Source organism: Melospiza georgiana, chromosome 5 (assembly GCF_028018845.1).
Source record: "Melospiza georgiana isolate bMelGeo1 chromosome 5, bMelGeo1.pri, whole genome shotgun sequence".
Lineage (NCBI taxonomy): Eukaryota > Metazoa > Chordata > Aves > Passeriformes > Passerellidae > Melospiza > Melospiza georgiana.
In genome coordinates, this window is record NC_080434.1 from 39,584,135 (window position 1) to 39,608,206 (window position 24,072).

The 24,072-nt window shown below is 37.1% G+C and overlaps 1 long non-coding RNA gene across 1 annotated transcript in view; it reads left to right on the forward strand.

Annotated features, from left to right (window-relative positions):
- Positions 1-808: 808 nt before the first annotated feature.
- LOC131083902 (uncharacterized) overlaps positions 809-24,072 on the forward strand; it is a 30,494-nt gene continuing 7,230 nt past the window's right edge. The window contains exons 1-3 of the long non-coding RNA XR_009114491.1: positions 809-976; positions 3,037-3,189; positions 7,809-7,875. This is a non-coding gene — a long non-coding RNA (uncharacterized LOC131083902). The remainder of the gene's footprint in view (positions 977-3,036; positions 3,190-7,808; positions 7,876-24,072) is intronic.

The window sequence follows — 24,072 nt, forward strand, 5'->3', positions numbered from 1 at the left end:
TTCAGAAAAGTCAGGTATAATGTCTGGGGTAGAAGTTAAAACTGACTCTATGTGGTGAAACTAAAGCACTTGACCAAAAGTCCATCCCTAAGTAACCTCTTGAATAATCTCTGAACAAACAGTGGTTCTGTAAATTATTCTGTATAAAAGTACAAACAGATAAATTATAATATGGCTACTTTACATTGTAGTCCATTGTCTTGAGGACATTTTATTGCTGCTGTGTCTGGAAACCTTGAAAGAACAAAAATTCAATCTACTGCTGAATATAGAGATTCTAACATCTTAATAAGGCTGTGAAATCACCTGCAATCAAACAACAAATCCTTTGGAAAATTATTGTTCTTGGACACAATAAATTACTTTTTAAGAACCATTAAGTTTTCAAGTGAATTAAGACAAAGGGTAAAGTGAGCGAAGTGAGAGTGGCTTACACTGTTGTTTTATGGGATAATGATCTTTGTTCAAGTCTGATAAAACAGTTATGGAGTTGTTGTGAGCTCCCCATAATGTTATTGATGTAGTTGATAGCTAAAGAAGAAGCAGACTAACAGAAAAACTAACCATTCTCCTAGAGAAAATATGTCTGAATTCCAGATACTTGGTAAATTATCTATGAAGCTATTATTAATTATTTTACGGAGTTATCTATGGCTTTAACCAGGAAATTAATTAGTGCTGTAGCTGTATGTTGGTGTAATGTGAGATATCATTTTCCCCGTTCGCATACAGAGGAGAGTGATTACAATTTAATACATGTCTACATGCTTTCAAATGATCTAACAGTATTTTAATGCTTTACAGTTTATATCAGATCCCAAGCAATTCTTCAGTGCCTTCACCGGCCTCCTCAAATTCAGGGAGGGCAGCCAGTGCTTTTGGAAGTTGGCTGAAGGAATTCCACCTCCTCCTTCAGAGACCATGCCGTGGGTCCTTAGGGGAAGGACTGAATAGAGCTTTAATTGGTGAAAGGAAGGTAAAACCAAACTGAAGTACTAGAAATCTCAGTTAAATTCCATTATTTATACTGGAGAAACTCTCTCCCTTGTTCTGCTGCTCTTATTGAGACAGACTTGTCATTGAAGAAGTTTATCTCATTTTGTCAGGTATGCATTTTTCTATTTGCAATATTTTTGTTAATATTATTCCTTACCAGTCCTACAGCATTTGCCTACACAACCATATCAGTGAGAAGGGTTTTCTCTACATTTTAACATGCAGCATTGTCCTGTATATTTTCATTTAATATCCCCCACACACTCCTGATAAAGTAAAAATGCCACCAAAACAAATGAACAAAACCCCAGTTATACAAGACCACTCCAAACACCTGGAAGCAGGACACCTAATAACAGAACACAAGGAGCTGAACATTGATTTTCTGCAATTCACCAGTTGTCATATCAGCAGAAAGCAGAAACTTACTTTCTGAATGAATTATCCAATTTCCTTTGCCTTGTGCCTACCCCATTTCAGAATAGGTGTTTCAAAACTATTGATTTGCATATGCTTGAAGTACACTATTGGCTGAATAAATCCTACAACAGGACTAAGCAAAACCATTCTACTGGTAAACACTGCCTGGGCTATTTAGAATAGACACTGAGCAAGTGAAAGAAGTCCTGTATCAAAATTCAGCTTAGATATTTTCTCCTAAACTGTGTAATCTTTAGTGATTGAAGTTGTACTGAATCAGTCAGATGCCTTTATTCCTGCCCAAAGGCTTTTTGGGACTACTGCCTAACAATCAGTTCCCAACCAGCCAATTGCTTTTTGATTTTTATTTTGCACATTAGAAAGTAGCCCATTAAAAGCTGATTCCTTGAGAGAAAAAAGAGGAAATATAACACCTGCTTAGTAAATGACATAAAATAGCTCTAAAGTAAGGATGTATTTAAAGTGAGAACGTATGAACACAGATGTGCTTTTCTTTATGTGAATTGCTAATAATGTTTCTAAGACTTTTGGGAAACTTGCTTTTGTTGATCAGTTCATCAAAGAGTTAAAAGAACAAAATTGTGAGAGAGTTTTGCTTCGCATCAATCATTTGCTTCAGAATTTGAAGATCACTCTTCCCTTTTAATCAGCACATGGAATATATTCTCTTTTCTTGGAGAGGGCAATTTGTTCATTACTAATTGAAGTAGACTAATTATAAATGATTAGCATTTGAAGAAGGCTTTTAACTGCTATATAAGACCAGTTCAGTGTGCATTTCTCTGCACTTCTCATGAGTGTAACTTAAAATACATGATTCAATAAAGGCCTCAGTATAAAATAGGATTAAATGTACTTATAAGGCTTTAGCAGTCATTTTTGCTGGTCTTTAATCCTAAACCAAATGATGCTAAATATGCAGAATCACAAAAGACATAAATCAGGTAATTCAGTATAAACATTCTTGCTTCCTGTGACATATTTCTACTACTTTCCCAAGTACCATTTCACTGCAAATATTGTTTCACAAAGAGTATTAAAAATACCTTAAGCTTTTAGTTCAAAATGGCAAACAACTCAAGAGGTAATACTGATCCTGCAAATCCAAAAGAGTCAGAGAAATTTACACTGAAAAGAATTGGACAGATTTTTTTAGTTGCTTGGAACACCAGCAACGGTATTGATAGGTGCATCAGTTTAGAATAAAGCCATCAAAATGAACAATTTACATACCTAAATACGTCTAGAAGAGAAATAGGTTTTTTAGCTCCTCACTCCTCTCCTTGCTCTCTGGTCATGACAATAGATGCTGCATTGCTCTGCATGATTTTCAATCTGTGAACATGAATGTGACTCCTGCCTTTAGAACAACTCACGTCTGCAAGGCTAGGGCAGGGAGAAAGGCAAAAAGAAGGGAAGTGACTTTTTGCTTGAAGCCCTTCTGGGAATCCAGTTTTTCTCTTGGTGAAAAGATTCTTCACTTGACTTTTCTATTTGGTCCTCAGCAACTTGTGTCAGTTTTCCAGACTCTATATTCTTTATGAAGACATCTATCACTATAAAAATTCCTTATAATTCCCTCTCTCCTTCCCCTTTCAGGACCAGCTTTGAACATGAACAAGGATCAGTCTTGAGCATGAACCAGGAGCTGCAACCAGGCGTCCCCACTATGAGAACATTCCTACACAGCATCATAAATGTGGAAGTTTGCATCAGTGCATGAATGAACGCCCCTGCCAAGCTGATCCAAGGGTAAAATGAAATACCAGGTGCTAAAAAGTGCAGTGCACAAACACAGTCAAGGCACCCTGTACTCACAGACCTTAACAAGACACACTATCAGGTTTTCTGAGGCTTCATAGTAATGGAGATTTTTTCATGAATGATGGGGATGTTTTTTACTTTGTCACCTGAGAGGTGGAGCAGTTAAAATATGGAGATCGAGCTGAGAAGTCATTTGGAGTTCCTGCTGCTGAATTACTGGAAATTGCTGAATGGGGAATTGGATGAATCCATTATGTTCTTGGCATGAGGAATAAACACAAGGAGATTGGGTTTCATACAAAAAAGTGACCCAGTATTACAAGAATGAAAAGAGAGGGGTGACATGGACACAACTTTGTCGTAGAAGACCAGTCTTTGCAGCAGCACTTTTAATAAATGGGACCAAATTTGTTTTGTATTTATATACAAACATGGCAGTGAAATGCTCGCCATTCAGATTAAAAAGTGGTGCAAGTGAATATCAAGATGCCTATTTTAATTTTGTGGAATTTGAAAGATGTCAGAGAGACAAGGGGGCAGTGGGTCTGGGATGCTGAGGGCTGTTAGTTGTATTTAAAAAGTATTTAAATTTAAATTTGCAGGTAAGGGTAGCCTGAGAAAAATTTAAAGGCAAGAGTGAAGGAGACAAAATAATATGTATTTTGAATTTCCCACCAAGAACCACAACAAAATCTAGAGAGTTCTGTAGAAGAAAGGCAGCAGGAGAAAATTGTCATAGTGCAGAGTCAGAGAAGCCAAAAGGGGACTGATTTCAAGAGTTACTTAGCTGTATTGAAGGGAGCTGGCAGTTCAAGGCAGGATACAGAGTGCTATTTCTGAGTGTAAAGAGATTGAATAGAGAGGAGAAATGGTAGTTAAAGAGGCTAGGGGGTGGGACAAGTTTATTTGTGCTGTGACATGAAAGGATGGGAAAGTGAGGCAAAATAAAAAGAGAGACTAGCAAAACTGAATTTCCAGTTCCAGTGTTGCAATAGGTAAGTAACACGGAGTAAAGACAAAAGATTGTGATGAAAGAAAATGGAGAGGACTGAAATAAGTTCTAAAAATATGTCACAGATGTTTCTTGAATCGCCAGACGGTAATCACTGTGCCTACTGGGGATGATGAAAGTAGACAGGTCCAGATATTGCAGGACAGACTGCATCATTCTGTGGTGCTCTGATCCAGGCTGCCTTGTTTTCTGGCAGAGGCATCACAGAGGGAAGCTGGGGACTGGATTCCTTGAAATTTGGCTGAGGTGGATCTGAACACTCCTGTTTCTGCATGAGGGTGTTACCCAAGATGAGTGTCTGTGACGATGCTCACAGGGGCTCTTGGATTGCGGAAGAGATGAGGACCTGACTCCATGTTTCACAAGGCTTGATTTATTATTTTATTATATATATTACATTAAAACTATACTAAAAAAATAGAAGGAAAGGTTTCACCAGAAGGCTGGCTAAGAATAGAAAAACAAAGAATGAATAAAAAAAGCTTGTGTCTCAGACTCTCTGTCCGAGCCAGCTGACTGTGATTGGCCATTAATTACAAACATCCAACATGGGCCAATCCCAGATGTACCTGTTGCATTCCACAGCAGCAGATAATCAATGTTTGCATTTTGTTCCTGAGGCCTCCCAGCTTCTCAGGAGGAAAATCCTAAGGAAAGGATTTTTCATTGAAGGATGTCTGCGACAAGTGTCAGCCAAACCACTGAGAGACTTTTGAAGAGGCAGAGGGTTAAACCTGTGGGTCAAGCATGCCATGAGTGGGTGTGTGAACATGCTATGAGCTCAAAAATGAGTCTAAAAACCTAAACATTATCCTGTCAATTTTTCTTATTCTTCTGACATTGAAACAGGGTGAAATTGAGACAAGTAAATGCAGGAATAAAGTTTCAAATCAAAATCAGATAGACAGTGTTTGCAAAGCCTTACTATTAAAGTGACAATGAACAGAAACTTCTTGGATCACAGAGCTGAAGTCAGATACCTAAAGTCATATCTATTTCAGAAGTCTGAGTCCTTTAAAAAATGGTTTTTAGGCTTCTCATCCCTTTCTTCAGAAATGATCTGCCATTTTTGAGCACTCTTATTAATGTTTAGTAACTGTAGGGATGTTGATGTTCCAAACAAGAGGATATCTGGGGATGTCCTCCTTTTCCCTGTCTCCCTTGTAGAAAAGTACCCAGTACAGCATATCAAGAGTAATGAGATTTTTGTATCATTATAAAGATAGAAGTACATTTGAGCTCTGTTATCTACCAATGTTGTCATCTTTTGCACAGGTACTCTTTGCACAAACTAAAACCAACTGTAGGAAAATCTGTTATAAAGCCTCTCCTTCAGATATAACACTGAAGAAGACAACTGAAGGGTAGTATTGCAAAGTAAACTACAAGTGGCTTTCACAGCTTATACTGCAAGTATCCTAACAAAGTCATAAAACCAAAATATAGCCACTAGGTATTTAAATATCCTTGCTATCATACAAAACTAAATAGCCTGTAATTTTTCTTTTTTTCTGTTTTATGTGCCAGGGGATTCTTTCAAATGTATTTACCATAGTCATTTTCCCCCCATTATCTCCTAAATTTTTTCAAATTTGAGCTCAGAAATACTTACCTATATTAAAAATTCCTGATATTCCTCCTCCTCTCTTAGTTTCTCTGTTCCACTTTTCTGTCTCATATCAGAAGCAAAGTGTAAGTGTATTTGCAGATTTCTCTTTTTTCTCTCCAGCTTTTCTCCACCTGCAGGCCTTTGATTTGAAATTGTAAGGCACTTAAATCTTCTGCCAGCATTCTTATAAACAGATTCAACTTGTCCTTTTGTCAATGCTTCAGCATGTAGCCAATTTCCTCTCTTTTCTTGCAGTTTAGAAGACCTCAGATAATTCTGCCTCTGTTCTCTCACAAATATATGAAATTCTAAGCAGTCATCTAACTTCACATTCATGAGGCAATTTCATTGCCACCAAATTGCAGACTTGGCAAAACACTGTCCATCTGCCTTTGAAATGATTTAAGAAAGGATTGAATTTCAGAGATGCTGGTGCAGACAATCTAATCTGCTACATGTCTGCTTGTACTTTTACAGAATAGCCTTGTTCTTTTGCATATCCCAGCATGGAATGCTTAAACTGTTGTTGGGCTTAGTTAAAATTTCCATTCCATTCACCAGTGCTTCATATTTTATTTGATAAAAGACAAGGTCAGTGGGATTCATAGAATTTAGCCTAAAACTGCTGATTGCAGGGAACAATGCAGTTTTGAATAGATCTTTAGAAAGGACTGATCTGGTGTCAGTATGCACTCTCATGTGGCTTGGCTGCAGTTTTGGGCTGCTGAGGTAGAAGTGGTGAATGCTTTTACTTGTGTTCCAAACTCTTAGTTAACGCCTTTGCAGATAGGTTATCTGGGAATGGTGTAATGTATTAATCCCTCAGATTTATTTAGATAACCCCCGTCCGAAGATTTAAGCAGCTGCTTCCTCAGATTCCTGGGTCTGAAGCCAGTCAGATCATCTGGAATCCAGTGGTTTTTTTCTCCTTTTCATCTTCATTTCAGGACTTTCTGTCTGCAGGCTGTAAGCATCCACAAAGGAATGTGAGCAGCTGTGGTTACAGAGACGTGTCTGCTGAGCAGCAACGTGTGTTCACAGTGGCACAGTGGCCTGATGGGTGGGATTCTTTTTTTTTAAAAAAAAAAGTATTTATCCTGTCTCTTGAACAATGTGTTTAAATGTAGAACAAGCAGAAATTCTGATTTGCTGTCCTTTCTCAGTGGTTGCTGTCGCTCAAGCAGTGGCAGTCCAAATACTTCAGTGTTAACTTCCAAGCACACTAAATCTGCTGCAGTCAGGAAAGATATTAAATACTAAAAAAAGAAACATACTGACTAAGTTGCTGGCTCTTAGGCTGAACAGGCTCATACATCTTTTACCCTCAATAGCTTGTAGACTCTGATGCAAGAGAGGAAGAGTGGCCATGTACTCGTAGAGAAGGCATTTTCATTATGTCAAAAATAAATGGCTGAAACCTGAAGTGTGGCTAGTGCTGAGTGTACTTCCTTGGCAGGAGCTGGTGGCATTCTGAATAGCAAAGCCTTTGAGATGTGTTTCAGCAGTCCTGTATTATTTATTTTGATCACATAAATGTTTATTATCTGTCTCTAAAAATAGATGAAGTGAATTTGAGAATGTTGCAATGTGAATAAACGGCGAGTCGATGAAAACTCCTTTGGCAGTGTATCTAAGCCACAATCAACCACTCACAATTTTTGTTATATAAAGACTTTGGGGAGCAGGGGGGAGTTAATGTCTGTAGGCTTATTGGCTCTGTGTACATTTGCTATGACCCTTTTGTTAGTGAAATTACTCAGGAAGGAGATAGGAATCAATGCAGCACTGCAGGCAGCGTAAACCAACTTGTGCACGTTTCGAATATAGTTGTTAAGATCTTATCTTGTCATGCTTGCCCAAACGATAACAAATCCCAAATACATTCTTACCATGGGGCTGCTCTAAACCAGACTGCAGACATGGATATTTTGAGCGATAATCCAGAAATTTGTAGCAACAAACTTTGCTTTCTCTTTTTGCCAACAGCGCCTAACTGCTGCTGCAAGCTGAATTCAAAGATGCTGATGTGTGTAACTGTAGTGATGGGTTTATGGTAAGTATTTGAAGCTGAATTTTCCTTTTTTTTTTTTTCTTTTTAAGTCTTATGACCTATATTTCAGTTAGTTGTGGAATACCCTTGGAGTGGTTATGAGCAATTCTTGTGATTTTTCAGCTATTCTGAAATCTTATTCCTCAGTTTTTGTCCTGTGCAGTAGGATAGCACTTATAAAAACATATTTTAGTGGTTTTAAAATGGTGTAGTCTTCTATACACTACTGAACGTTTGAATTGTGATCCCTTATTGAATTGTGCCCTTAATTTGATATGTTGTCAAATGCCTTTTCAAATTTCTTTCCAATACTTCATCAGATTGATTCCATCATCTTTTATCTCTTCCATTGTCTCTTCCACCATTACAACATAGCAGTAAGAGTATCAAAGCCTGATTTAATAATCTGTCTAGAACATTTTATAGGTTAAATAGCACCTTTTTTCCAAGATAGAACCAATGTTGTGGAAATCAATTAGACATTTAGCACCATTGAAAAATATACGTTTTAAAAAATCTTTAAAATTTTGGTTTTTCTAGAAAAGACTAAAAAAAAGGAAAAAAACCCCATAATCTATGTGGTTAGGAGAATAGTCACCCTGAGATTATTCTCTCCTATCTGTTAAAATCCATTCCTAGCAGACATAACAAGAGCTCAACTTCATGGCAAAATTGATTTGAAGTGCATCCTCACTCTTGACTTTCTCTGCGGTGGCTCATTTCCCTTTTCCGTGCTCCTTTGCAATGGCATTCTTCCAAGCTGTGAGACTGAGAAGTACAAGCCCAACACTGATTTCAGCAGGGAACTGCAGAGACATTTGCCCTTTATTGTAGATGCAGAACATAAATTGAATCCAGGGAGAGCAGCATCTTGAAAGTAACCTAGGAATAATTTTTCTAGAGCAGACATTTAGATGATGATCATTGTTCCCTTTTGCTAAGCCTTTTTAATATCATAGAAAGTCAAGCATGTTCCTACTGTAAATATTGTATATCCCTTTTTTAAACATGATTTTTACACAAACCCTTTTGGAGGGCAATACAAATGCAAAATACTTAAGATCCAAATTAATTCAGAAGTAGAAGATCCAATTTGGAACTTTGCACAATAAATAATTGCTGAGTGTGGATTTTGATGGAGCATAATTTATCAGATAAAACTGCAGGTCATGGTGTATTTAAGGCCACTACTTCTAATACTGGATTTTATTGTAAAATCAATTAATTGAACAATTAATTATAGTCAGTCATTTATCATCCTAATGCAGACACTTTTTCTCCCTCAAAGTCAGACTACTCCTCTCTCATAGGAGTCATGCTTTCCATAACACTTTTAATTTTATTGGATTAGTTTGGAAAGGGAGAAGGCAGACCTCAAAGCCACACAGGCAGACAAAAACAATCACTTTTCTTCCTCTATGAAGGCAAAAATCACAGGCAAAACCTTCACCTGCAGGGAAAGAGATACTGCCAACCTAAACTAGAATCCTGAGTTTCTTGTTGTCCTTGCCAAATTGAATGTAGGGATTGTATTCAGAAATAGTTTATGGGAATTTTCACGGAAGTTGAGTCCATACAGTGTTGCCAGAATGTGTTTCTAGTAACAGTCAAAGATTCCTCTTAGCTTGTACCAGTTAAGAGGTTCCTGTTTGATTAGGGGGTGGCCAAGGGGCACACACATATCCAATGGCATTTCAGCAGCATGGCATTAAACATGGCACCATTCTAAAAACCAATCACCAGGTCAAAAATCTACAAGTTGTCTTTGCTCCCTTGGACAAGGGAAGGTTCAGAATGGAATCCAGAGAACCCATATCAATTATCTCCATTTAATAGGAAATGCTGATGGTAAGAATACGTATGAACAGCTTCAGATGGTGTTTCCTGTCCTCACCAGATTCTCCTTTTCTGCAGTTACTTATTTTTCTCATGTCTCTCACAATGAGGCACAGCCAGAAGGGTGGGATCAGGGGAAATTGAAATCTACACCCTCTGTGTGTCTGCTGTCTTTGTCCAGTGGATTTTCTACAATTATTCCCCTTTTGAATTTCTTCTCTTTTAAAGAGTGAAATTAAATATTCAAGGGGCCAGAAAGAAAAAAGAGGAGAAATATCTGTCATAGGTGCAACTAATCATTCACATGCTGATTTTTTTGGATCTAGCAACAAACAATTCTTATTTATGGACCTTCCAATATCTTTTTTGATGTATCCTTCTACCACAGTTTAGCATTCATCACTTACCTATAATCAAACTTCCTGTGATATGTGGAGGTGTATATACACTGACTATACATAAAAGTTTTGTATTTAAGTTTTTTTAATTACACACCCCTCATTTTGATGAGGCATATGATTTAATCTACTTTAATTATGAATTTTTGTTTTCTTGCTGTATGTATCACTGATCCGTTTTTTGGCCATGTGATACATATATTTCAGTTATTTCTTTCATATAAATTTAATTTTTGCATGTGAATCCCAAAAAATAAACAAGTGTGAAAAATTTATTAAATGCAAATGCTCATTTAGAAAATATTTTTAGCGAGTCTGGTCTGCACTGAAGTAATGCATATTATAAATTCGATACCATTTTCTGCAAAAACAACAAAAAAGAAAAAGAACAGAAATTCACAACTTGAGTTTTGCAATTTTAAGAGAAGGCCATCATCATGAAAATTCTTTCATTCCTTGTGAGATTACATGATCATAATCACAAAAGAAAACATGCTTTGTACAAATTTAAATAGTAACTAGCCATGGGACAAGTTGTGGTTTTGTTCTATATTGAGTTACTCTGATGGAGGGGAATAATTTGCTGCTCAGGGAATAAAAAGAACTCCCTATCTCTGTCTGTAACTTGTAATTTTGTTGTGTGGCTTACATTTGATTTTTTTTTTGCCATGGTTTTCCTGTCTCTCAAGAAACAATGAGAAATTCAGTACACTGTGAAAAAGTTCCATTAGATAACATCTGTTTTCTGGTGCTTCCTTTTTATTTTTTTACCTTGAATAAGGTCACCTAGCTTTTCTCCAGAGTGTTTAACAACAATGAGAAACAGATTCATAATGTCAGTGGGTCACTAGTACATTTTTGTCACGGGCCTATATTTCTCCTTCAAGGTGTTCATGTTTTTACACTTGGAAATCCAGCATGAGTCCATTGAGACTGAACTTTAAAATGGAAATAAATAATGATTACATCATTCAGTTTTTCTCTTGTGTCAGGGAAAAATAGGTAAAATATCCTTAAACCTTTATCTCTTTTTGTGTTGCGTATTGTAAAGAAGTCAGCATAGCAGATTTACCCAGGAAGATCCTAAAGGAAGTTTGAGTGAAACCCTTTTTTCACTTCCAAAGTATATTTGTAGTCTGATTATTTGAAAAGCTCCATTATTATGTTGGCATTCAATGTTGTTAATAGCATTTTCCAAAGGAGAGCTGGTATTTAATTCAACTCCCAAATTTTTTTAAACAGAAAATGGAGTCATATGAAAATGCTGAATACATTCTAAATAAATAATTGAAATTTGCATATCATATGGAAGTGCCTGCCATAGAGAGGTTGATTATAGTGAGATTTATTACACAGGGAAAACATTTTTATATGCTGATTGAATTAACTTTGAAAACTTGCAGTAGTGTGCTGGTATTGCTTATAGCCAGCATTTGCTTCCAAGGCAGCAAATTTATTGACTGTGTTCAGTATAAGCCCCAGGAGTGGAATCATAGAATGGTTTAGGTTAGAAGGGACTTTAAACATCGCCTAGTTCCAATCCCTGTGCCATGGACAGGGACGTTTTTCACTAGACCATGTTGCTCAAAGATCTATCCAGCCTGGCCTTGAACATTTCCATGGATGGGGCATCCACAGCTTCTCCAGGCAACATGTTGTGATATCCACATTTTGTAAACATGATTTCTCTGTCTAGGGTTTTTTTTTCCATTGGGAAGCAGAAAGGCAACAAGAGACTTCAGAAAAAAAGGAAACAAATTTTATTTAATTTGCTTGTGTTGTGTTCGTGTGGAATGGGTTTGGAAATTTTTTACCCACAGGTGATTGCTTGATTGGACTCTGGTGTGAGTTGTCTTAACTCATTGGCCGATTGGGGCTGTGTTGGGACTCAGGAAAGAGTCACAAGGTTTTTTATTATTATCTTTTTAACATTCATTAAGTATTTTTTGTATTCTTTAGTATAGTATAGCATTCTTTAATATAATATAGTATAATAAAGTAATAAATTAGCCTTCTGATAAGATTCTTTATATAAGATAAGAAAGCATCATTCTTTCCCCTCATTGGGGTTGGCATATGTTATTGCATTTACAATAACAAGTGCCAGGGCCTCACAATCCTCATAGTAAAGAATTTCTTTCTCAAGTGTGATCTAAACCTACTTTCCTTCAGTTTGAAGCCATTCCCCTTTGTCCTTCACTCCAGGCTCTTGTAAAGCCTCCCCAGCTTTCTTCTAAGTTCCCTCAGGTAGCTGGAAGGCCACAATTAGACCTTGGTTTTCTTGTAATAAGGGTTGTACCATCAAGTCTTCCAGTTTCAGTTCTTTTAGGGCTTGACCCACAAGAGTTTGAAAGTTTTGGCCATTGAATTTAGTCAGAGTGTACTGAAAATTTCTTTGGTATTCCACAGAGTTTTCAGACCTCAATTAAATATTTTCGAATAGCATATTACTGCAGCCAGAGTTATTCATTAATGCCAGATCCAGCACCCTTTGAAATAAATGTATTTTTAAGGCTCTGAACTTCAGACCATGCACTCAAAGACAAGGAGGTATGTAAATGGAATGTGATTCCCTGTCCAAGATGAATACATGCTTCTGATCATATCTGTATGAAATATTTAGATCCTGGTTTAAAGCACTTCATTGCTATTTTAACATTAAGCATATGAGTTGTCATTCAGGCTGTTTGGGCTTAGAATCAGCCATGAGGCTGAGAACGTGGCAATCAAGAAAGTTCTCAAATAGAACTTTAGACTTTTCTCTTCGTTGAGAAATATTATCAAATAAATTTTCCTGTCTGATTTTCAAATTCTGAACTCTTGGTTTGTTAGGTCCTCACTATGCTCTCATTCAAAATTATTCCCTGAGAATAATAATACCCTATAAAGTGGCCTATTATTATAAATGAATAAAGGACAACCTCTTAAGCAAGAGAAAAAGAACGTGTAAAGTGCAAATCTCAGTCAATCTTTTTCAAATATGGGGAATTCTCATGAAAATTATGGCACTTCAAAAATTCTTTTTCGTTAATTTCTGCTAAAATTACTTGATTTATGTCATAGAATCATTTCTTCTAACTACCTAAGGGTATCTACTTTAAATGTTAATAACTTTATACTTGAAACTTTACAGGATTGCTCATAGGTAATTCCACAATATGTTAAAAGAGAACTTGGGGGTCCAAGCTACAAAACAGAATAAGATATTTAAATTAGCAAGTGATCTGTTAGATTAAAAATTTGTGTAGTGAAAAAAATATCATAGGCAAACTTCACTAATGTGTTGCAGTAGAAACAGCTATTTCAAAAATTTCTCAGTCATTAAAACTCCTTAAATAAAAGTGCATAAAGTATGTAAATATAACTTTACATACTTTTATGCACTTTTATTTAAGGAGTTTTAATGACAGAAATACAGGATCAGAAAAAAGAAAGATAAGAGAGGAACAAAAAACTGAATAAAACTGAATTATTTGTATCTTGAACTGGATAAAAAAGGAAAAAATAATAGATTATATTTTTTTTTCATTTTTCCACAGCAAAACACATGCAGGTAGTCTTGATCAACTATGGCACAGGATAACAGATGGGAAGGAGCAAGTTTGAATTAAAAAATATAACCCAGAAATTATTTAAAACTTTAGGGCAGAGGCAAGAGTCACTATTAGAGAAGCCTCTTGGGTAACAACACCCTAAAAACTTTCTGTCTGTATGGATTGGATAATATTTAATTCAATCCTAAAAACTCTGTCACTTATGCATTAGGTAGCTGGCAATGTCAAGTATGCAGCTTTAAAAAGATCATCCATCAATTTAAGGTTATAAGCTTTGGTAAATTTCCAGTTAAAAATTGCTAAAGTAGGAAGCAAAATTGCTTATTTTGAATGAAATAGGACATTGATTAAATCTAACGACAACACATCTCCTGGCAAACAAAAAAGGCCATCCAGGCCTAATGGTGATGCTTACTATTTTGTAATTATTTGAGCTTTCTACTTTTTCCCTTTATCATTATGGAATAATGGTCCCAGACTTTGAAGGGAGAGGGAAAAGTGTGTGTTCAATCCTTTTCCTTTGAAAGCATTCTGTAGAAATATCACTTGTGAAAAGAACTCAGCTTTTCTCTTTATCTACTATGGCTTTACTCTCCCTATTTTTTTATTCCTATTTAAAATCCACTGTTTATGCATTTTCCTCTTCTGGAAGGTGCAGAAAGCTCAAATTCTCTCTTTCCCGTGACTCTAAGCTTTGCACCTTTTGCCTTTCCTCATACATTTTTTAGCCAAGTGATATCTTGGTTGCCACCAACTCATTTTTACCAATATAAAAAGAGAAAATATTTCCTATGGAAACTTCCCAATGTGGAAAATTCTCTACCACGCCAGTGCAGCCTGCCCCTCCAAACAAACAAATGCTGTCTAATAAAATAGGAGATGGGGTAAAACTAATAGTTTTGAAAGATGTGCTACAACCAGATCATCTTTTTTTTAATGCCGTTTTTGCAGGGTTTGATAAAGATTGTTTTCTCATGGGGGAACACAGGGAATTTGTATTACTGCACTGATTTTGTTTAGTTGAAAGAAGTGGTTTGTTTTCATAGTCTGGGAGTGCTTGCGCAGATTTCCTTCCTACAAAGTAAAACCTGTTGGCTTTTGCTGCAGGGGAAAAACAGAGCCTTTATGACCTGTTATGGAAAACATTTCAGTTCCTTAAGATGAGGCGAGACAAGAGAAGGTTGTTCAGCAGTAAATCAGCTTGCACTGAGTCTCCTTCATCATTAGATTGTGCTAGGTTAGTTATGTCCCTCTTCTTGGTGAAATCCCAAGGCCCTGCTTAGTCTTTTGTGGCATTGGAATTCCTTGTGATCTATTATCAGATTATCCTTGAACAAGTGCTGTATCTTTCACTCCCAGAAATAAGCAATCTGCTCTGTAGCACTCACCATTACATGGAGTCATTTATTACTGCAGAACTTTGTCATTCGATTATGCTCCTGTGCAGAGCACATGGCCAAAAATCTCAATCACAGGTGTCTAAAGTTGCTTAAAGAAGTTGTTGCTGTTCCAAACTTCAGAGATGCTCATCTGGTCTGTGGCAGAGAGGATCCTACTGCAGTCATTTGCTGACTTCTGATCCTTTTGCTCTCTTTTTTTTAGATGGTGAACATTTTCCTATGTTATGTGGAATACTTTTTCTTCTTTTGTACATTATTTTTTCTCAGCACCCAGTGAACTGATAAAAATGAAAAATATTTAGCTAAAGCTTTAACTATTTCATCCTACTTATTATGTTCAATACCTTGCTGTAAGCCTCATTTCAACTTATTTTTTCCATGTTTTCATGAGGAAAAGCTGATTATAGATAACCTGGCTAACAGTAAGAGATTGTGGCATAGAAGAGACCTGTCAAATTCATAAACTAGCTGTTTTTAGGAGATCTATTTTGTTATGCTGTGTAGAAAGGAATTTAAATAGATTCTAATTCTGTTCCCCAAACAGTTTATCTTTGGTTTAGACTTAACTGCTGCTGGTAACTACTTTCTGCCCAAGGCAGGAATTCTTTGTGTTTCTGTGTGTAAATAAATGAGCATGCTGACATAGCACAATATCAGCAAGGGTACTTGTGCAGCCCAGACAGCTCTGGCTCTTGTTGAACCTTGTGAAATCCACTAGCTATGAACTATTTGCCCTTGCACTTAGCCCATTCCTTTCTTAAACCACAGACAATGTAAGAGAATATCATATAGAAATGGGAGGTTACTATAGAAAAGGTAATTGCCTCCGGTCTTTTCATTCCAATAGGCAGGAGAAGGAGCTTCTGCAATGGAAACTTAGTCTTTGAGTATGTATAGGACCTGGAAGGAGAGAACAAACTCTCAGAATGCATTGATGAGGAAGAAAGCTTTGGATTTGGCCAACTTTTACTAATTCCTTCTTCAAGTCACTCCAGGATTTATTGTACACCCTTGCCCTTCCTTTCTGGCTCTGCTGTGAGGTCAGTTTTTGGCTAATACATGCAAGGGGCTCTTAAGCACAGTACAGTGGAGACAAATTGCCTCAGATCCCCAGGAAAAATGGTGCACAATCAGGATGTGGATTAAAAAAAAAATAAAGATTTTTATCTTTCTTCCTACTTCAGCTATTTGAACCTATTTCCTATTTGAACCATGATTCATTTGTATTTCTACAGGAGGCAATAGGATCCAGATAAAATGTTGATCTTTCAGGGCAGCTACCAGCTCAAGAGTATTATCAAGTCTTTTCTTTGCAACATGGTGCTATAAATGCAACTAACATGGCCTGATTTTCACAGAATCAAAGAATATGCTGAGTTGGAGGGGACCCACAAGGATTATCGAGTCCAGCTCCTGCCCCTGCAGACGATCATCCCCAAGGATCACACCATGTGCCAAAGAGGGTTGTTCAAACACTTTGTGAACTCTGTCAGGCTTGGTGCTGTGACCTCTTCCCTGGGGAGCCCATTCCAGCACCTGACACACCCTCTGGATGAAGAACCTTTTCCTGATATCCAACCTGAACCTCCCCTGACACAAGTCCAGGCCATCCCTTGGGTCCCGTCACTGAGAACAAAGAACAGGTCAGTGTCTGCCCCTCATCTTCACCTCACAATGAAATTGTAACTGTGGTGAGGTCTCCTCTCAGCCTCCTCCAGGACAGACCAAAGGACCTCATCTGCTCCTCATATGGTTTCCCCTCAAGGCCCTTCATCATCTTGGATGCTCTCTTTTCAATGCTCTCTCTTAGCTAAATATATTTCTTGTATTGTGGTGACCAAAATGGGGTCAATATGGCACTTGTATGCCATGTATATGCCATTTTCTGGCTGGGTAATAATTAGCATTGACTCCATGATTCACAGAAGGCTGATCAATCCCTTTATTTTTTATATGTACATGTATATGTTTATATATATATATATCTATATATATATATATATAGATATATATATATATATATAAAAAATATGTGTGTGTATGTATATATATATACACACACATATATATGTGTGTGTGCATATATGTATATATATGTATGTATATATATTTTTTTATATATGTATATTTGGTATATATATATAAAATATATATTTTATATATAGTATATTATATTTTATAAAAATATAAAATAATATTAAAATGGTAATTTTATTAAAATTAAAAAATTAAAATTAAAAAATTAAAAATAAAAGTTAAAATAAATTATATTAAAATTAAAATTTTAATTGTGTTATAAAAGAATATTAAAATTTTATTAAAATTTTATTAAAATTAGAATATTACAGTTATAGCTATTAAGAAACCCATTGTTTTTATAGACATTTATGATACACCTGGACCTTATTGGTCCTCCAGTCCAAACACCATCTCCATTAGCTAATTAAGAAACCCCTCTTTGGTAAACAAATCTCCATAACACATTCCACATGTTGACAACAACAGGTGCAGAAAGGGAAGATAAGAATTTTTTCTCATTTTTTGCTTTGATCTTCTCACAGCCTTTCCCAGAAAGGCCGGGGAAAGTTGTGTTGCTCTCTGTGGCCAGAGAGCTGCTGCCAAAATGTTCCTATCTTACATGCCATACATATGGCATGTTCCTACCTTATAAAACTCACATTACTCCAAATTTGTCACTGTCTTGGGTAAAACATTCAAATTGTGTGTCACTGCTTTCCTAGTTAAGTCTTTTCAGAGCGGAAGTGAAAAGTCACCTAAAATATTGAGGTGTTCAGATTTTCGTCATCCTACTGGGAGCAGGGCCCTGCAATTGCTTCCCAAGGATCCTGTTTGAATCTGGCAGGGAAAGAGCATCATTAGAGAGGGGCAATGAAGGTGTGACAGCACCTTGGGCAAGCTACCAAGTGTGTGCAAAGGTCAAATAGTGGATGAGAGAAGAGAGTAGGAATTAAAAGAGAGGTGGGAAATGCCAGCATTATGCTGACGTTTTCATTAAGAAAATCACTGAATAGATGAAGCAAGTCTGACATTTACTTATATGGTGGTGGAAATCACTACACTGTGTGTGCTGCATGTTTTCCTGTTCAGTCAGCATATTGTACAGCTATGATAAAGGGGGCTGTAATCATTTTGCAATAACGGTGGTACAAAATTGTTCATTGACTCAGCTTTTCCTCCATTAAGTGAAATATATTGTAACTGGCCATATAAGTCAATTTCTTTCACTATGCCTCCACACATATCATGGCTGTAATCATTGTTTTAAAATCATTTCTCAGATGGTGCTGCTTTCTACACAAATCACCCACCTTTCCTCTATCTTCATTTAAACATGTGTGTTCACTAAACTGCTGTAACTGGGCAGCATACATTGTAAAATTTCATTCTAGTTGTATAACTAGAAAATTTCACTGCAGGGCTGCTTAGTGGAAGAAATTCATTAGGCCTGAGTGACAGATAAATCCACCATGAACTGTGGTGGGGTGCATTTCTGCATCCACCAGCTTAAAATGCACGTGGAAGAGTTAAGTCTCCATTGGACTCATGCAAATTACATCACTTTGGTAATATAAGGAGGTCATGAACGGGTAAAAGCCTTTAGAAATACTCCTTACTTGAGAGGTGTTCTGGGGTTACAGGCAGGCTCAGAATGGTCCATTATCTGGCTCTTCTGGAATGGTGGAAGCCAGAACACTAACATTAAGCTTTCTCTAATTGATGCAAGAAGTTCAACAAGTTCCCAGGCAGTGTGAAAGTACTAGAAATGCAAAGGTGATTCTGAAAGTTTGGTGGTAAATTTCCCCCCTGGAAACTCAGTAACAGAATTCATACTTTGGAGTTGTGTGTGGCAGAGCAGGAGGCCAGATTTAATGATGGATGCTTAATCTTCTTGGAAGATGCTTGTAGCATTTAGCCAAAATCCCTTGGGGTATGACAGACGGCCTGTTCATTTCAATTTCATGTCCTTTAACTTTTGCTCCTTCTGCTCTTTCTTTGTCTGCATTGGAAGTTTCATTTGCACAAAGAATGGTATTAAAATTAGTGTTTGCATGGTCTTCCCACATTATCTTGGCAAACCTTGCACCTTAAATTATCTTCATAGGTCACATGCAATGCCCATGGCACAAAATATAGACTCAGCATCGTGTTTAAAAAATAACCTTCTAGCAGATTGTGCCAGAATTGTTGTTTTGCATGTTTTGAACAGAAAAACCAGCTCCCTTTTTTGGGATGGGTAACAAAAGAGCAGAAGGGTCCGAAGGCACTCAAGCCAAGCATTGAACAGTGTGGGCTGCAGTACACTTTGGGCAGACTTAATCCTTTATTGATGAAATCAAGCCCAAAGGAAATGCAAGTGTGTTGTACCACGCGGTCTGATGGTAGAGAACAGTTTTTTTAGTGTAAATGTAGCATAAATGTAACCTTTATTTTCTTATAAGTGTTGCCAAGCAAGACCTAGGTCATCAAAAAGGTCTGATTAGGGTCTGACAATAAATAGAGGAGTCTGAGTTCTAGACAGAAAACTTTTTCTGAGGCAGAAGCATTTCTCTTCATGTGATGTTGCCTTTCATGGCATCAAGTTATTTAGCCTCCAAGAAAAAATAACAGGATATAGCAAAGGATGTTGCCTTATTTTATAAATTATAAAATGACTGAAGAATATGGGAGAGAAGTTCCATATTTCTCTCCTTATCCTTCAGATTAAATTAAATTCCATTCTGATAATTTATTGAATCTGATATTTTTTATTGAAGGATCAGGGCATGAAGAAGTGAATCATTGCATTCCTCTCAGTTCAAGGTGGGTTTAACAGGTACCACATATGGAATATTTACTAATATTCTTTTCCATGAGCCACAAAATTTAGTTTAGCAGGGATTTCTATTACTGCACTGTAGTCCTGTGGGCAGAGCCCACTCCGTACGTGCTGGACTGTGATCCTTGTAGTTAGGAAAGAAATACCATCATTAATCCAAACACAGTGTCAGTAGGCTAAAAAGGAGAGCTCAGGAAAGGAAGCTGGTGTGTTGTTTTTTTTCCCCCTGGTTAAATACAACAGTAGTACATTGATAATAATCAAATTAACTGCTTCCAAAGAAACTATATTTGGAAACAAATGTGTTTTCTATATTTGTGGAAGCAATAAGCCAAAACTAAATGATGCAGTGAGGTAAAAGACATATTCTAGGATATAGCTCTACCAGTCCTACTGCTTCAGAAAATAGGGGTTAGAGTCTGTCTTCTGTCCCTGTATCTCCATAGCTTTAATGTCTTCCACTTTGCTTTCCTGTTTTCAGCAGTTTCTGTGACAGTGTCACACAGTCATTTCTGTTTAATGATCATAATTGCTAGCTTGAGCTTGTTCGGTGTTTAATAAATGCACAACCTACAAAAATTAATAATAGATTGTGCAAAACTGAGAAAATGAATTTATTCCTATTTCTATCTGCTTTGAAACACATACTGTAACTAATCATTATCAGCTAAAACTTGAACACTTAAGAAAAAAGATGGGGGAGATGAATTTACAATCCATAATCTAACAAAGTGGAATGAATGCAATACATTTAATATACATTTAAGGAGCTAGATGCCTGTTACAATATGAGAATTTTGCACTCATGATATTTTTGTTATGAAGTTTCATTTGTAATAATGAAAGCATATGTGCTGCAGCTAGCATGCATGTATACATTTTTTAGTATATATTTTAAAAATAAACATATCAGAAAGTCAAAATGCCTAAAGTATTGAAGTAAACTTCTGATTCAGGAAGGTCCTGGAGATGGTGATTAGGTGCCATAGTTGTAGGCATATTACACATACATAAGAGAAAATGGGTAATTTAAGGGGGCAGAAGACTTCTCAGTGCAACAAATTGCCTGCTGCAAGTAGGCTTTGAGGAAATTCCAGTGGGCTCTGGAATGTCCTAAACTGCATTTTGAAAAGATAATATATAATATACAGCAAGTTTTAATAAGGAGTAATATGAAACCATTTTTTAGCCTACGTTATAGTTGTAAGAAGTGGAGAAAACGATGTGATGTAGCAGCTGTATATCAACAAGCTTGTTTCGTTTCAGGGACGAAAATTTTTTCTGAGGCTGTCAAACATTTCCAAATGGAAAATAATTGCCCAATATGAATTTCTACCAAAAGAATAAGATTACTTTATAAGAATAGAATAAGAAAAAGAATAAGAATGAGAATGAGAATAAGAATAAGAACAAGAACAAGAACAAGAACGAGAACAAGAAGAATAGAATAAGAATAAGAATAAGAATAAGAATAAGAATAAGAACAAGAACAAGAACAAGAATAAGAATAAGAATAAGAATAAGAATAAGAATAAGAATAAGAATAAGAATAAGAATAAGAATAAGAATAAGAATAAGAATCAGCATTAAAATGCTGATTTATCTGGTAGATCTCACCCCCAAACAGACAAAACAGTTAGGGTGGTGCTGGAAACTGAGTTAGTGTCCAGATTGTGCAGCACACTGTCTGATTTTCCAGAGCTTTTTAAAGAAATGTATCTCTCTGATACAGATCCCCACGGCCTGCTTAGAGGGAAATTTCATTACTATGCTGTGCGGCCCTCACGGTGCTGGATGTAAAATATTGGATTGACAGGTTCTTGTTGTGGAGCAGGGCTTATTGATGATGGAGAGACTGATTCAATCTCTAATCCTGAAGAACGACCTGCCACCTGGAGTGATAGTGTACAGATGGGTGCAATCTAAACTCCCTCCCTGCCTCCAGTTGCATTTGGCTGTAGATTAACAATGTGATTCCCTGTAATGAAGATGGTTGCTGGGTGCAGTGGCAATTTTCCATTGCTGACAGGCCGTGTCAACAGTCCTGACAAAGCTGTGAGGACAATGTTTGAAAGTGCTACATCTGGCTGGGATGGCTGCCAGCTTATTAACAGCCCCATTAAAAGTACCTGCAGAGATCTGTGTTGGGAGAATGGAACAGAGTGCTCTGCTTTTCCTGCAACTATCAGGCACAATAGCAGTCCAATATCACACACTTGGAATAATGGTGTTATGGTGGTAGAGCTTTTACAGTTTTCTTTTACAGTTTTCTTTTACAGTTTTCTTTTGGTGAGGGAATGTTTTGTACCTTGATTTGTGTCGAATCCAAATCCTGTGGCCTTACTCAGGCAGATATAACCTGAATATAGGCTATAAATATATATTTTTCATTAACTTCAAAAAATATATATATATTTCATTCACTTCACCACTGAAGTGAATGAAAACTTCACCTGAGGGTGGAGTTCCATGGGTAAGTTGTGATTTTACTAATGATATTTCCAGTAAAATTACTCTCATATGTTCGCATATATTTTTTTATATATACATATATATATATATATATGTATATATAAACCATTTTTAAAGAAATATATGACCATGCCTTTAATTACCCATTATTTTTCTTTCCTCTTGAATGGCTGTACAAGGATCCCAGTGAAGCATATATAATATGAAAGTGGTTTAAGGCATTTTCCTGAGTATGAGTAAAGGGCCGTGCTGTCCCAGAGGACGCTGCAGAAGGCACAGCACGTTTTCTGGTGAGGCTCCCCCCATTCCTTGGGAATGCAAAGGGAGCAGTTGCCAGTAAAATGATAAATGGGCTTGTGATCCTAGCTCTCTATAAGCAGTTTCTAGTACAAGTTGAAACACTCTCCCCAAGTTCAGTACTAGAATGCTGAAGGAGAGTCTCATGCCCTGTCTCTTACAAATCTATGCAGTGTCCGCTGTAATTCACCTCTAAGCTGTGTTTGCTCATGTGTGCCAAGGGATCTCTGCATGCTGAGCAAATCCATGCAGCCTGGGAACCCAAGCCCAGAGCCTGTGGTGAGGTCACCTGGCTGTGCCTGGCCCTGTGCTGTCTCACCAGGTGTGCTCAGGAGGGCTGAGCTTGGGACAGCACAGAAATGCCAACTGCGCCTCTGTGAGAGCCGAAAATGAGGGGTGTGGGACTCCAGGGGCTCTCCAAAATGCAGTTTATTCCATCCAAGGTGTCACAGCAGTCCAGGGTCGTGGGTGACAGAGCTGTGCTACAGCTGTCAGCTCCAGCTGCAGGGAGCCCTGGAGACCCTTTGGTTTTGGTTACAGTGCATTATAGACTTTTCTTTTGGTTACAGTGCATTCTATACTTTCCTTTTTTGAGCATCTTCATACAGTAGCACCAATCTATACCTTAACTTTTATCTATAGCCTGTCATAACTACTGTAATTACCATATTCATGTTACTGTTCTCCAATCACTAAAAGTTAGTACATTACAGTTTAAGCTAGAAGTTGTTTTTTGGTTTTCTTGCAGTGGAAAATTCTGAGACCTTTTTTCTGCTTGCCACATTGGCAGGCTTGTTTGCCTGTGCTGTCTTTCTGCTTGGTAAAAACATCTTCTTGTTTGAGATGGGTTTATTGTTTGCTCTAAGCCATAAAAACCCCTTCTAACTGACACACCTTGCCTCCTTGGATATCCAGTAAGGCTGGCTCAGCAATTCTTTTCTTCTATATCAAAACTTGCTTCCAACTCTATTCCTTCATCAGACTCCACATTTAAAAATCTTTCTGCTAAGCATAGATATCTGTGAGACTTTCTTGTCAAATTTTCATCCTTCCCAACACACCTCAGCCTGTGGTAACCCTTCCTGTCACTCTTGGCACCAAGTGTCACCTGCAGGAGGGCTTCAGGCTGGTCCTGCAATGGGAAAAGGAGCCCAAATGTGGCCATCTGAGCTTATTATAGTTATGGTGATCAGTGGGGTCAACAAACAGTTGGAGGCACTTCACATGTGATCATAGTTCTCTTCTCTGGTTTGCTGGAGTGAGTAAGTTCATTTCTTTGCAGCCCAAATGAAGATGCAAATCTTTGTGTGCTTTTGTGTGAGAGTTCTCAGGCTGTGGTCTGTGTCCCTCCTGTTTCAGCTGCCTGAAAAAGTGGATAAATTTTCAAAATTTTGGGGCAATGCAAG